This window comes from Lepus europaeus, chromosome 10 (genome assembly GCF_033115175.1).
Source record: "Lepus europaeus isolate LE1 chromosome 10, mLepTim1.pri, whole genome shotgun sequence".
Classification (NCBI taxonomy): domain Eukaryota; kingdom Metazoa; phylum Chordata; class Mammalia; order Lagomorpha; family Leporidae; genus Lepus; species Lepus europaeus.
In genome coordinates, this window is record NC_084836.1 from 118,081,986 (window position 1) to 118,096,895 (window position 14,910).

Consider the following 14,910-nt stretch of genomic DNA (forward strand, 5'->3'; position numbering starts at 1 on the left):
AGAGAGAGAGAGAGAGAGAGAGAGATCTTCCATCTACTGGTTCACTCTCCAAATGTTTGCAACAGCTGGAGCTGGGCTCATCTGAAACCAGGAGCTTCTTCCATGTCTTCCACGTGGATGCAGAGGCCTAAGGACTTGATTCATTTTCCATTGCTTTCCCAGGCACATTAGCAGGGAACTAGATCAGAAGTGGAGCAGCCGTAACTTGAACCAGCGTTCATATGGGATGCTGGCACAGCAGACAGTGGCTTTACATGCTACACCACAGTGCTGGCCCCTAGTTTGGATATTTATAACATATTTGCATTCCATACAAAATGATCAACTTAAAAATTAGCCTACGAAAGGCCGGCGATGTGGTGTAATGGATAAACCCACCACCTGCAGCACCAGCATGGCTCTGGTTCAAGTCTCAGCTGCTCCACTTCCAATCCAGCTCCCTGCTAATGCGTCTGGGAAGGCAGCAGAGGATGGCCCAAGTCCTTGGGCTCCTGTACTCACGTGGGAAACCTGGAAGAAACTCCTGGCTCATGGCTTTGGCTAGGTGCAGCTCCGGCTGTTTGGCCATTTGGGGATTGAACCAGCAGATGGAAGACCTCTCTCTCTCTCTCTCTTTCTCTCTAACTTAGCCTTTCAAATAAATAAATAAATCTTTATAAAAAAGTTACCCTGTTGTAGATGTGTTGAATTTCAAGTCCCACCTGTGGTTGCCTAAGCAGGGCCAGACCAAGCCTTCCCCACCCCTGACACAGGGGAGAAAACACAGGAGAACAAAACTTGTATTGTGTGGTGGATGAAGTGTGGCTGCTCCTACAGCCATCAGGGGCAGAGGGTAATTTGCCTTTTCTATAAGGCGTCAGATAGTCACCAACTCAGGCTGCCCGCCTGTGTGTCCACTACTCAGCTCTGCCTTTGGAGACCACAGAACTAGATCGTAGGTAAATATTGGGAGTGGCCATGTTTCAATAGAACTTTATTTACAAGAACAGGGAGTGTGCTTTGCTGACCTCTGATCTTAGGAAGTAGGAAAGAGGCCGGGTCGTTTCCAAGGAGAATGGGGTCAGATTCCATGGCAACAGTGAATGATTGTGTCGCTCCAGGCCAGTCATCAGCCTTCTGGACATCAGTTTTCCTGGCTGTAGAAAGGGCTTAATCAGAGTGCCTACCTGGTGGGTTTGTTCTCGGGATCCACTGGACAATGTCTGAATGACGTTTGGCGTAGGCCTGCCTGCGCAGACTCACTGTAACACGAGACGTACAGAGTGCTCCTTGTATTACAGCTCTTACAGCATTGTGTCTGGGTCTGTGTCACTTCTTACTTAGCACGTGGCTCCAGTGCCGTCCCCGTGGCACTCAGAGGGAGGCTCCCAGGAGAAGGGGCTGGAGAGCAGGACCGGGGGGAGGAGGAGCTTCCTCAGCCCAGCCCAGCCCAGAGCCAGGCTGCCTCCCCCGGGTCTCAGGAGCACACAGGGCACTGCAGCACTGGTTCCACGGAGAGGCGGTGCACTGGCCATCCACACCCTGGGACAGTCACGACTGGCCACGGGCTGTCCCCACTGTGGGTGAGGAGACGATCTCCCAGGTGAACTGGCTCCTGCTCTGCTGAGTGAGAGTCGCGGGGCTGTCAGCCGTCAGGACCACGGCAGCGGGCCTCTGGGAAGGTGCTCTGTGGGCAGGGAGACGGGGCAGGGGTGGGAGAGGCCCCCAGGGAGACGCCGACAGCTCCCCTGCAGTGCCTGATGACTGCCTGTTCGATCAGAGATGAGAGCCCGTGTGTTCTGCGGCTGTGCTGAGCCAGCCGTGAACCAGCTGGTTTAGAGGCAAAGGGGGAGCCGGGGTGACTAAGTCGTCACCTGTGAATCCCGAGATAAGCTACTAGGCTTAGAGGCCAAACCCAAGGATGGGGAGGGCGTTGGCTCAGGGCGGTGATGTTCTCGCTCTGCAAGGACACCAACTGACTGCTTTTCCAGTGTCCGTGGGCATTTCCTGTGCCCAAGCTGGGAGTGGCATAACCCAGGTGCCGCATTGCCGGCTTCCCACACAGTGCTTGGCACTAGCAGCAGTGACGTCACAGTAGTGCCTGTCTGGCTTCTGGTGTCTCTCAGGTGTGGGGTTGAATCCTAACTCTGCCGCTTTAGCCACGTGACCTTCAGCCCACCACGTTGTGGTACGAAGCCTCAGTTCCCTCATCTGTGAAATGGGAATAAATGTTTTTCCTAATTCATGGGGTTTTGGTGAGGATTAGGATTAACGCTTAGTGAAGTGTTGGAGCCTACTTAAGGTTCAGTTGCAATGCATGGTAATTTTATTTTATTTATTTTATTTGCTGTTGTGGCTGTGTTTTTGCTTTGAGAAATGTAATTATCTATACAATATTTTCAATGGTCATTTGCATTCTACCTTGGATTTTTGCCATATCTCTTGCCACTTGTACTATTGTTTATTTAAGATATATTAATTGACTCTTAAAAAATACTTAAGCACAGTGCAATGAACTTGCAAATAAGACTGGTGCAATGATGCTTTTGGATGGGCTGGTGCCTGGCACATGGCAAGTCTACTGTAACTGACAGCGAAGATCGACCCGGACACTGACATTGACATTGACATTGATGATCAGTGTCTGTTCTACCTGGGAACTTAACACTGACTCATTTCATTCCTTCCTGCTGGAGTAAGGTCTCTCACGGTCTCTCCACTGCATGAGGTCACATCTATGCTGCCCCATGAGCTACTCGATATGTTCTGGCAGTGACTTGCTCGGCCAGGAATTTCAGGCTTAATATCAGGGGATTTTTCCCCCCTCCGTTAAATAACGTGGGTCCTGACAGATTACAAGGAAGTGGTTACTCAGAGCTGAGTGCTCAGAACTGATTATAGGGAGCAGTGGAAATCCCCTTTCCTTGCCTAAAATAACTAGAATCGCAGCACGACAATATGAGCTTTGTCCAGGCTGGAAACAATATCCCTTCCGAGTGAATTCTGTACGGAAATACTTACCAATATATGGCGGTAGTCCTCATGCCAGCCCAGCAGAAGGTTAGCCATTCTGTGTCCCACGGCTAAAAGGGCCATTGTTAGCAGCCAATGGTCCCCCAGGAGCGAAAGGTAAGCGTGTGGCCCCAACAACACTGGGCATGGCTGCCTTCTCCCCGCCCTCATCCCGGCGGACTTCACTATCTCCAGGATCAGATTCCGGAAAGAAACACACGCCTTGGGTACGTGGTTCTTCTACTGTAAGTCGCTCAGTGACACCTCTCCCCCGCACCCTCCCTCCCGAGCAGGTTCTAGGGAAGTGGGAGGAGGAAATGCCCAGGTCCTCAGGGCAGCACAGAGCACAGGAGCTGACTCAGAATGCCATGCCCTGAGCTGGGTCAGAGGGTCACAGAGGGAGCCAGGGCAGGTGTCCGCCCTCTGGCCAGCTCAGGATGGGGAGCTCGGGAGGGGTTTGGCTTGGATGAATATCCTCACGCTGAAATGGTACTGCGCTATTGTCGATTTAAGAAAATGGACCGGGAAAACTCTTGTGACACAGTTCACTCTGTTTTCAAACAACTTTTATTTATTATTTGGAAAATTAAGGCTAAGAGGAAAAGAGGCAGACATAAAAGTAGAAAGATGTAAATAAGCTTTTATTTGTTTGCTTGTTTGCTTGGTCTTTTTAAGCTCTAAGAAATGCTCTTAATGCTGTTCATGGTGAACACTATTAACACTTTATGGAGGGGCTAGTGCTGTGGCGTAGTGGGTAAAGCACCAGTATCTCATATGGATGCCGGTTCGAGTCCCGGCTGCTCTACTTCCCATCCAGCTGCCTGCTAATGGGCCTAGGATGGCAGCAGAGGATGGCCCAAGTGCTTGGGCCCCTGCACCCATGTGGGAGACCCAGACGGAGCTCCTGGCTCCTGGCTCCTGGCTTCTGCCTGGTCCAGCGCTGACCACTGCAGCCATCTGGGAAGTGAACCAGCCAATGGAAGACCTCTCTCTCTCATTCTCTCCCCACCCCCTCTGTACACTCTGACTTTCTGGAGGCCTGAACTCTGCATGTGATTTATTAGCATTTGTAATACTTTATTAATTTTAAGACTATGATACAGCACCTCTGCCAGGAGAATTTCCCTCTGAAGGGAGGAGGCCGAGTTTAAGGTGTGGCTTTCCCTTGAGTTTCCTACGGAGGGCGCTCCTGACACACCTGGCTTGCTCCTTTGGGGAGGGCCCCCTGCACCCACCTTGCATATAGCTGCAGGCGGGAAGGGCTCTGGGCAGGGATGTGCTCCGCCCACCCGATGCGGTGCGTGTTCGGGTGCAGTGACAGGTGTGGCTACGGATCTCACTGGCGCTCTCTTTGCTTGTCCCTCTGACGCCTGCCTCACGTGCAGAGCTGGGAGTGGCCACCTGCTCTTCCCTGTTGCTCCTCGGTGTGCAGGCACAGGACACAAATTCGTCTTCAAATCCATGGCTTCCTTACAGCGAGATGCACTCCTGTAGCACCCTGTCACCTCTGTGCTGCACACTCGCTCTTACGCGAGTGGCTGGGGAGAACTGAGAACCACCACAGGGCTGAGTTTGTGCTGCCAAACCGCCAGGTGCACCCAGAACAGCCCAAGGAGGCAGAGCAGGCTCTGGGTGGGGCATGGGCTCCGTGCAGAGTCAGAGAGACTCTGGCCTGGGACATTTTTCTTTTAAGGAGAAAAACATTTTATTGTGATAAAAAACAAAAAAGCACGTGTAATTCCAGAAGGCGTGGAATTCTCCCCTGCTAAACACAAATTGTGAATATGTCGTTCACCACCAGTGCCGCCTAAAACAAACCGTGAGTTAGCACACCGTCAGCAATGCCTGGTGCAATAATAGTTAAGGACACAGAATGACACCTCTGTTCTGGAATGCCCTCTGCTGTGACGTCCTGTAGTGGGCTCTAAAGGCTAACGGCCCAGCCCGTGGAAGGGACAGCAAACACTCCCCGCGGCTCTGTTTGGCACCTTCACAACAGGGCCCAGTCTTCCCGGCAGAAACGACAGCTTCAGCTCAGGCTGCAAAGCAGCTCCTCCACTCCGGACCCACCGTGTGTGTGTGCGTGCACGTGCGTGTGCGTGTGCGTGTGTGCGTGTGTCTGTGTGTGAGTGTGCATGTGTGTGCGTGTGTCTGTGTGTGAGTGTGCATGTGAGTGTGTGTCTGTGTGTGAGTGTGCATGTGAGTGTGCATGTGTGTGCGTGCGTGTGAGTGTGTGCGTGTGTCTGTGTGTGAGTGTGCGTGTGTGTGCGTGTGTGTGCATGCGAGTGCGCGCGTGTGTCTGTGTGAGTGTGTGAGTGTGCGTGTGTGCATGTGTCTGTGTGTGCATGTGTCTGTGTGTGAGTGTGCGTGTGTGTGCGTGCATGTGAGTGTGTGCGTGTGTCTGTGTGTGAGTGTGCATGTGTGTGTGTGTGAGAGTGCCCATGTGTGCACCCACGGAATCATTTAAAGTGTAACTGTAGCAAACCAGGGCAATATTACTACCAATTATTATTTTTTTTGACAGGCAGAGTGGACAGTGAGAGAGACAGAGAGAAAGGTCTTCCTTTTCCGTTGGTTCACCTCACAATGGCCACTGTGGTTGGCGCACTGTGGCCAGCGCACCGTGCTGAACTGAAGCCAGGAGCCAGGTGCTTCTCCTGGTCTCCCATGCGGGTGCAGGACCCAAGGACCTGGGCCATCCTCCGCTGCACTCCTGGGCCACAGCAGAGAGCAGGACTGGAAGAGGAGCATTCGGGACAGAATCCGGCGCCCAACTGGGACTAGAACCCAGTGTGCCAGCGCCGCAGGCGGAGGATTAGCCTAGTGAGCCACGGCGCCAGCCACTACCAATTATTTTGCATCTGTAAATGTTAGTCTGATTATTTGTAAACAAAAGGGCCCTGTACTCTTAATTCTAACACAAAAAAAGATTGTCAACTCATAATGACTCTAATATGCTTTACTGTAACACACTTTGGGTTTCTGAAAGTGCACACACTACCTTCAATGGCCTGGTTTAGAAATGAGTGCTTTATATTTTGTATATTGAAGAGCGCAGGGTTTTTTATGCGCAAGAAATTTAGATAAACAAGTTGCATGTTTTTTTGTGCACAAGAATTTAAGTCAAGAAATTCCAAAGCCTAGGCACCCACAGCTCGCTTAGAAAGGTGGGCTTCGTGGCAGGTTCATGGCGAAGCGTCAGCTCTCTGGATTCCAGGTCTCGAGGAGAGGAAAGGCCTAGAATTTCCCGAGGCTGGAACTGAACATGCAGAGCTTTCGAAAACAGCTAAGTGTGCTCTGAAGGAAGCTGCCATCGAGCAAGGTGCTCCAGCCCGGTGTTGGTCTGATAAGCACAAAGCCTTTAAAACAATTTTAGATCTGAATTATTCCTCCGAAATTAATAAAGAGCGCAATTTGCCTCCAAATATGGAGCTGGAGGGACTTCAAAAACGCGTGGAAAAATGGAATGAAAAGAGGTGACTTTTCTATCATAGACAGTTTTGGAGAAAAGCATCCATCTGGATGTTTAAAACTTTCTCCATATTTTTTACTTTAGTTTTGCTTCCTGTTGAAAGACATTCGTTTAAATCTCAGTTTGACCACACGTGTCGGGCCCCACAGAACTGGCAGTGAAGCGACTTTGGCTATGCAGATTTTCGAAGCGCTAGAATTTCTCGCTGTTGTCAGAAATCCTGTGCCGCAGAACACAGCTGGTTTGAATGCCGTTAGACAAACACGAGTCAAATACAGAAGACTGGAGCTGCGTTCCCCAGAGCGGCAGGCCCGCTCCCGCCCGCCAGCCCTGCTCCTCAGGGGAGCGTCTCTGCTTCCCAGGCACAGGGCGTTTCTGCTGGTGATGCGCTCGAACCTGGACCCTGACCTACATCCAACAGCGAGACATTGTAGGGTCTTTCTTGCGTCCCTTAAAAAATGTTTCCGCTGACTCACTGAGGAGGCCTAAGAGGTACACCCTACTTTAAGACGTCTCAAACTGGCCCAACCATATAAAATTTTAAAAAGCACATGAAAGTGTGGAATTAGCACTCTACAAGAACAGTGTGACAGAATGAAATGTATGATGTTGAATCCTTTTCCAGTTTTACTCAAACAGCATGAATCTTCTATAACATTGATTTAAAAAAACACACTGATGGGCCGGCGCCAGGGCTCAATAGGCTAATCCTCCACCTGCAGCGCCCGCACCCCAGGTTCTAGTCCTGGTCAGGGCGCCGGATTCTGTCCCTGTTGCTCCTCTTCCAGTCCAGCTCTCTGCTGTGGCCCGGGAGTGCAGTGGAGGATGCCCCAAGTGCTTGGGCCCTGGGCCCGATGGGAGACCAGGAGAAGCACCTGGCTCCTGACTTCCGATCAGCTCGGTGTGCCAGCCGCAGCGGCCATTGTGAGGTGAACCAACGGAAAAGGAAGACCTTTCTCTCTCTCTCTCTCTCTCTCTCTCTCTCACTATCCACTCTGCCTGGCCTGTCCAAAAAAAAAAAAAAAAAAAAAGAAACAAAAACGCACTGATGTTTATAGCAACTCAGTTCACAATAGCTAAGACATGAGTTGGAAACATGTTTCCATCAACTGAGGACTGGATAAAGAAAATGTGATATATATATTATATGATATATATATGTATATGATGGAATATTACTCATAAAAAGAATGAAAGCCTGACACTTGCAACAAAATGAGGATGATTATGCAATGTAAAATAAGCCAGACCCAAAAAGAAAATATTGCATTTTCTCTTATTTGTGGTAGTTAACATATAGGGAGAAGATAAAAATAGTGTGAATGCCAGATCACTTGGTGGATAGTTATAAATATTGCTTCGCTGACTCATACCGTGTAAATGACAACATACTGCTGTTTCATGTGTTAAAAAAGAGGAGGGGGGCCGGCGCCGCAACTCACTAGGCTAATCCTCCGCCTGCGGTGCCAGCACACCGGGTTCTAGTCCCGGTCGGGGCCCCGGATTCTGTCCCGGTTGCTCCTCTTCCAGTCCAGCTCTCTGCTGTGGCTCGGGAAGGCAGTGGAGGATGGCCCAGGTGCTTGGGCCCCCACACCAGTGTGGGAGACCAGGAAGAAGCTCCTAGCTTCTGGCTTCGGATCAGCACAGCGCCCCGGCTGTGGTGGCCATTTGGAGGGTGAACCAACGGCAAAGGAAGACCTTTCTCTCTGTCTCTCTCTCTCACTATCTAACTCTGCCTGTCAAAAAAATTAATAAATAAATAAAAGGCGGGGGGACAGTGAGGACTCAGCATAGTAGTAACGCTTTGTTCTTAATTTGGTGCTGGTTATGATGATGAGCGATGACAAAAAGCTCATTGATCTGCATACTTACGTGTGTTTCTTGGTATGTATACTGTACTTTAATAAAGTGTTTTTTAAAAAAGCCAATAAAACAAAACAAAACAAACCACCCCAAAGTGAAAAGTGCCATTTTTTACAAGTACAGTTTCTCCCTGTAATATATCAACGCGAATGATGTAGCTGTCCTGTCCTAGTTCTGCAGACAACAGTCCCAGAAGCTTGTGTCAGCTGCACCCCCAATTAGTCTCCCAGTTCCTCTTTTCCTGGCAGGACCTTCTGGTTTTGCAGACCTGTGCTCGCGCACACGCTGCTTCGTCCAGGAAGTCCGCAGCCAGCTCGTCCCCGTTGTCTACCTGGATCTTCCAAATCACACACCATTCGCAGCTGTCTTTCTAAGTGCAGCTGCCATTCTCCTCCACCACCTGTGTATCCAGAAACTGCAGGAACAGAGACTCCGGCTTCTAAATTGTCTCCTTCCTGGGACTGTTTACACAGAAAGAAAACGCCCGTGCTGAATCCCCGGGAACCCTCTTGAGGAAATATTTTGATTCTGCATTTGTTGTGTTGGCCAAAATCATAATTTCATCTTTTGCATCTATTTCCAGCTGCACATAGTTGAGTTGTCTGTTGTTCGGCTTTTACAAAGCTTCTGGAGAATTCAGAAATTCCTCTCCTGTGCGGTTTGATGCTTATTGGCCACGCCCACATCAGTGTGGACCTCATTAATTCTCATCTGTCACAGTTCTTCCTCACCGCAGCTCCTCGGGGATACTGGGACGGCAAATGTTCCTTAGACCCTGTGATGACACATTTCACTGTGCCGATTACTTCGTCTTCATCATGGCCAACTCCAATCCTTTTGCAGAGTCACTCTTGTTGCTGTGCACGTTTTTTGATGAACCTGAGAATGATGTGGTGACCATGCAATGGCTATCCCTTCAAATCCCTGGGATTCTGAGACTCTGACCTGCACAATAGGTAGCACACCTGCTGGTCCTCCAACAGGGGCAAAACAAACGAATCATAATTCTTACCGCAGGATGTGAAGGCCGACTACGTGATCCAATCACGAGTTGCTCATTTTAAAAAAAGATTTATTTGTTTGAAAGGCAAGAGCGAGAGAGAGAGAGAGAGAGAGAGAGAGAGTCTTCCATCTGCTGGTTCACTCCCTAAGTGGTTGCGATGGCCAAGGCTGACCCAGGCAGCTGACCCAGGCTGAAGCCACATCTCTCAGATGGGAGGCAGGGTCCCAAGCACTTGGGCCACCTTCTGGTGCTTTTCTTGTCTGGGATTTTCAGATCTACTGGGGAAAGAGGTGTGTGTGTGTGTACATGTGTTGCATGTGTATATATGTATATATATGTGTGTGTATGTATAGAACTCCCCAGCCTGAGGATCACCTAGACCTGAAGCTGCAGGTGTTTGGCATTTACGTGGAGAGCGTCTACGTGAACGTCAGGCCAGCACGGAGGGGAGACCCAGGAATGGAGAACGACAGGCCCTGACAGCTCTGCTTGTCACCTGGATACAGCCATCCCTGAAGGAAGTGGACATTTGGACGCATCAGTTATGTAAGCTAATACCTTCCTTTTTCGCTGTTGCTGTCATCTGCAACTGGAGTGGACTTGGCCATGGCACCCTCTCGCCTCCGACCTGAACTCTGCGTCTGTGGGAAGTCCTTATGCTGGTTAACGCTCACCCTTTGCAGTAGAGAAAAGTCACCAACTCAAGAATCGGGTCCCCAGGCCTTTCCGTGCTCAGCGTCAGGCTGTTGTAATGAATGGGCCTGTTTCAGTCACAGACACTGTGTCTAAGACACTGTGGGGGCTGGTGTGGTGCCTAACCACGTCAGTGTCCCTTGTGGGCTCCTGTTCGAATCCCGGCTGCTCTACTTCCCATCCAGCACCCTGAGAATGTGCTTGGGAAAGCAGCAGGGGATGGCCCAAGTCCTTGGGCCCCTGCACCTATGCTGGGAACCCAGATGAAGTTTTGTGGCTCCTGGCTTTGGCCTGGTCCAGCCATGGCCTTTGCAGCCATTGGGGAGTGAACCAGCAAATGGAAGATTTCTCTCTCTCTCTCTCTCTGTCTTTCCCTCTCTGTGTGTAACTCTGCCTTTTGAATAAAAATAAATACATCTTTTAAAAAAGATATTCCAATTGTGATTGAATAGTCATTTAAAGCATAATTTGAGATCACCCAATACTTTCTTTTTCTTTTTTTTTTTTTTTTTGGACAGGCAGAGTTAGACAGTGAGAGAGAGAGACAGAGAGAATGGTCTTCCTTTTCTGTTGGTTCACCCCACAATGGCCTCTACGCCTGGTGTGTTGCGGCTGGCGCGCTGTGCCGATCTGAGGCCAGGAGCCAGGTGCTTCCTCTTGGTCTTCCATGTGGGTGCAGGGCCCAAGCACCTGGGCCATCCTCCACTGCCTTCCTGGGCCACAGCAGAGAGCTGGACTGGAAGAGGAGCAACCGGGACAGAATTCGGTGCCCCAACTGGGACTAGAACTCGGGGTGCCAGCGCCGCAGGCGGAGGATTAGCCTATTGAGCCACGGTGCAGGCCAAGATCACCCAATACTTTCAAATGCCAATTTCTTTTTTTTTTTTTTTAAGATTTATTTATTTTATTTGAAAGACAGAGTTACAGAGAGGCAGAGGCAGAAAGAGAGAGAAAGAGAGAGAGGTCTTCCATCTGCTGGTTCACTCCCTAGATGGTCACAACAGCCAGAGCTGCTCCTATCCGAAGCCAGGAGCCAGGAACTTCTTCTGTATCTCCCACGCAGGTGCAGGGGCCCAAGGACTTGGGCCACCTTCTACTGCTTTCCCAGGCCATAGCTGAGAGCTGGAGTGGAAGTGGAGTAGCCAGACTCAAACCAGTGCCCATATAGGATGCCGGCACTCACCATGCCGCAGCTCTGGCCCCTCCAATGTCAATTTCTGTGGTTAGAGCAAAGGACCTCTTTAACAACCAGTTTTCATAACAGGAGTGCAAACTCACCCCATTGGCTGGAGTTCCTCCTCCCCTGTGGATGACATTTGCATATATTTTGAGTGTATGACAAACACACACTCCCAAATATCTCTCCTTAATGGGCCCCTGTGCAATGCTCTGGCATGTGGGACATCACCCATAATCTGTGGGCCAGGTATTGCCAGGCACCCATTTCCCTGGCTCTCCACTGAACGAGCGGTGATTTCGCCATCAGAGGCAGAAGCCTTTGACTTGTTTTTCTTGTAGAGATAATGCTTCATGCCAAGTCATCCCCAAACAGCATGCAACCGGGCAGAGGGCTGAGCTGTCGAGAGATGCACAAGGCAAAAGGGGTAAGTTGCACAACCAGCACTACCTGTTGGAGCTTGTGCCTAAGCAGATTGTCTCCTCTCCGAGCTCTCCAGAGAGCGGTGGGCCTCAGAACAAAGACGATGGGGATGGATCTCCAGGAACATGGATGGTAAACAGGTGCAGGACCACACAGAAGCTGGTCAGGCCCACCCCCATGAGGCTTCTCGCATCTTAAGAAATAACAACAGAGAGCTCAAAAGAAAAGTTACCAAAAAATATGGAGCTTTTTTTCAGTGTTTACATTGAACAAAACAAGAGCTTGAAAACACACACACAGTTACAATTCATCTCTGTTGCACTGACACTGTGCTCTAGACAGGACCACAGGGTGTATAGGACACGTTATCACAGAGGTAGCATGGTCTGTGAGTGGACACAAATGTAAAGCTGCATTCTGTGAATGGTTTGGAGATGGCATCCGACAGCCAATGCAAGGCCTAGGTCAAATGCCCCCTGGACACCTCGTTCCAGCCCCGCCACGTGATGTCGCATTAATAAACAATTAAGATTTCAGAACGTGATGAGGTTGTGCCCTTGTGTTTCCTGCCTCCTTCAGCTTGGAAGAGAAGGACAAAGTGAGGTCGGGGACTGTCCTTTGCTTGATGGGGAACCCAAAGAAATTCAGTGCTTGCTCTATGGTTTTGACCCCAAGCTGTGTGAGCTTAGGGAAGTCACCTAACCTCTCTGGATTTCCCCACCCATAAACATGCAAATGTCTATGATGGTTTTGCAAGTTTCCTTCTTAAAATGTGTGATGATACCCTGTTGCATGTGAATGGTCTAGGTATTAGGGCGAAAGCCACACCCTACATGCTACCCAAATCTAGTCCCCACGCCAGGGAGCTTAGGTTTCACCAGTGGTAAGGGGATGGGGGTAGGAAGGGACTACTGTCTGTGTATTTTGATAATCAGCAAAAAATATCCAATCTACAGTGTCAGAGAGGGCAGGTGCTGTGAAGAACTTGATCAGAGAAGCCTTGGCACCATTAGTGCGTCAGAACCGCTGGATCCACTTTTAGCAAATCCCCGATAAGGACATGCCTGGAGGCAGGCGGAGGGCTCAGTGGGCACAGGAGCATTGAAGCAGCTAATGGTACAGGAAATGGCTCCCTGGTGAGTCAAGACCGGGAGAGGGAAAGTGGAGATTCTGGTTGCACTCGCGAGTGTGCAGGCGGGTGTGGATCCAAACCCCGACTCTAGCCCTGCGCCAGCAGTGTGGCCGGAAGTCCCGGCACCGCTCGGATCCTCAGCCTCTTCATTCTTCCAGGGGAATGAGAAGCCCTGATAGATGTGGGTGCAATGAGGTCGCTGGAGAGCCGGGCACAGAATGTGGTCCACTAGAGCTGGCCGGTAGCCTGCTGATGTTGACTGAACACCAACCGAGTTGTACTTCTTTGTACGAGGGATCTTCACAGAGTTCATGGAAAATGTGGATCATCAAGAAGCTGTGCCGGGATTTCAAAAGGTTTTTCTTTGCACCCAAATAGACTTACCTTTTAATTCCATTTCTATGAACTTTCGGAAGCACGCGCATTCTTTTTATGTATCAGTTCCCCTTGCCCTCCCCAAACAAGCCTAAGCAGGTGCACTCCTGTGATTCCCTTTTGTGGGTGAGGCAAGGAAGGCCTGAGTCTTAGTCACCAGCATTATTTGCCCTCAGGTAACACCATGGGAGGTCGTGGTGACCCAGCCGCTCAGGGACGACGTCAGCAGGGACCGGCAACAGTGCCAGGGCTTGGGCTTTTGTGGAGGTGGAAAAAGAACAAGTTTCATGTTTGACAGAAGTGCACTCTGCCGACCAATGTGTCAGTTTTATTGAGGTAAAATTGTCACATAACACAAAGCACCCTGCTAAGTCTTGTTTTGAGTTCCGACAAATACACACAGTCATCTAACCATCAACCACAGAAATCACTGGTCTGCTTTCTGTCATTGCAAGTTTGCCTTTTCTAGATTTCATGTCAATGTGATCATACGTTTCTTCCACCGAACGTACCGTTTTTGAGGTTCACCCATATTCTTGAGCGTGTTAGTAAGTCCTTCCCTCGCATTGCTGAACATCGTACCAGAGAGGCGCACTGCGCTGGGCTCATTCACTGTCCAGGTCACGGGCGTTTGGACTCTCCTCGGATTTTGCCTACGAGTAAAGCTGTTTGAGCACAGGGATTTTTGTGGGCATAGGTTTTCATTTTTTTTGGGGTGATGCCTATGAGTGGGATTGCCGGGTATATGCTAAGCGTAAATTTCCCCTTATTTACTTAATTATTTTATTTTTAAAAGGAACTCCATCAGGAAATCTGACAATATTTTCTTAAAGAACTGAAAAAAAATTATTTATTTGCAAGGCAGAGAGACAAGACACATGGAGAGATAGAGAGAGAGAGAGAGAGAGAGAGAGAGAGAGAGAAACATCTTCTGTCCACTTGTTCACTCCCTAGAAGCCCTCAACAGCGGCTGGGGCTGGGCCAGGCTGAAGCCAGGAGCCTGGGGCTCAGTCTGGGTCTCCCATGTGGGTGACAGGTCTTATTAGCATAGGCTGAGTTCTGATGTGTGTGTGTGTGAGTGTGTATGTGTGTGTGGGTGAGTGTGTGGGTGTGGGTGGATGTGTGTGTGTGTGGGTGGGTGGGTGTGAATGAGTGTGTGGGTGGGTGGGTGTATGTGTGTATGGGTGTGTATGTGTGGGTAGATGTGTGTGTGTAGGTAGTGTAGGTATGTGTGTATGTAGGTGTGTGTGTGGATGTGTGTGGGTGTGAGTGGATGTGTGGGTGTGTGTGGATGTGTGTGAGCGTGTGGGTGTAGGGGTGTGTGTGTGTATGTGGATGTGTGTGAGTGTGTGTGAGTGTAGGTGTGTGTGTGTGTAGGTGTGTGGGTGGGTGTATGTGTGTATGGGTGTGTATGTGTGGGTGAATGTGTGTGTGTAGGTAGTGTAGGTATGTGTGTATGTAGGTGTGTGTGTGGGTGTGTGTGGATGTGTGTGGGTGTGTGTGTAGGTGTGTGTGGATGTGTGTGGGTGTGAGTGTGTGTGTGGATGTGTGTGAGTGTGTGGGTGTAGGTGTGTGTGTCGGGGGGTGGATGTGTGTGTGGATGTGTGTGAGCGTGTGGGTGTAGGTGTGTGTGTGGATGTGTGCGGGTGTGAGTGTGTGTGTGAGTGTGAGTGTGTGGGGGTGGATGTGTGTGTGTGGGTGGATGTATGTGTGTGGATGTGTGTGAGCATGTGGGTGTAGGTGTGTGGGTGAGTATGTGGGTGTGGGGGGTTGGGTGGTGG

General features: G+C 50.1%; 1 pseudogene; it reads right to left on the reverse strand.

Moving 5' to 3' along the window:
• Positions 1-8,494: 8,494 nt before the first annotated feature.
• On the reverse strand, positions 8,495-13,706 carry LOC133768207 (twinfilin-1-like; annotated as a pseudogene).
• Between the last annotated feature and the right edge of the window lie 1,204 nt (positions 13,707-14,910).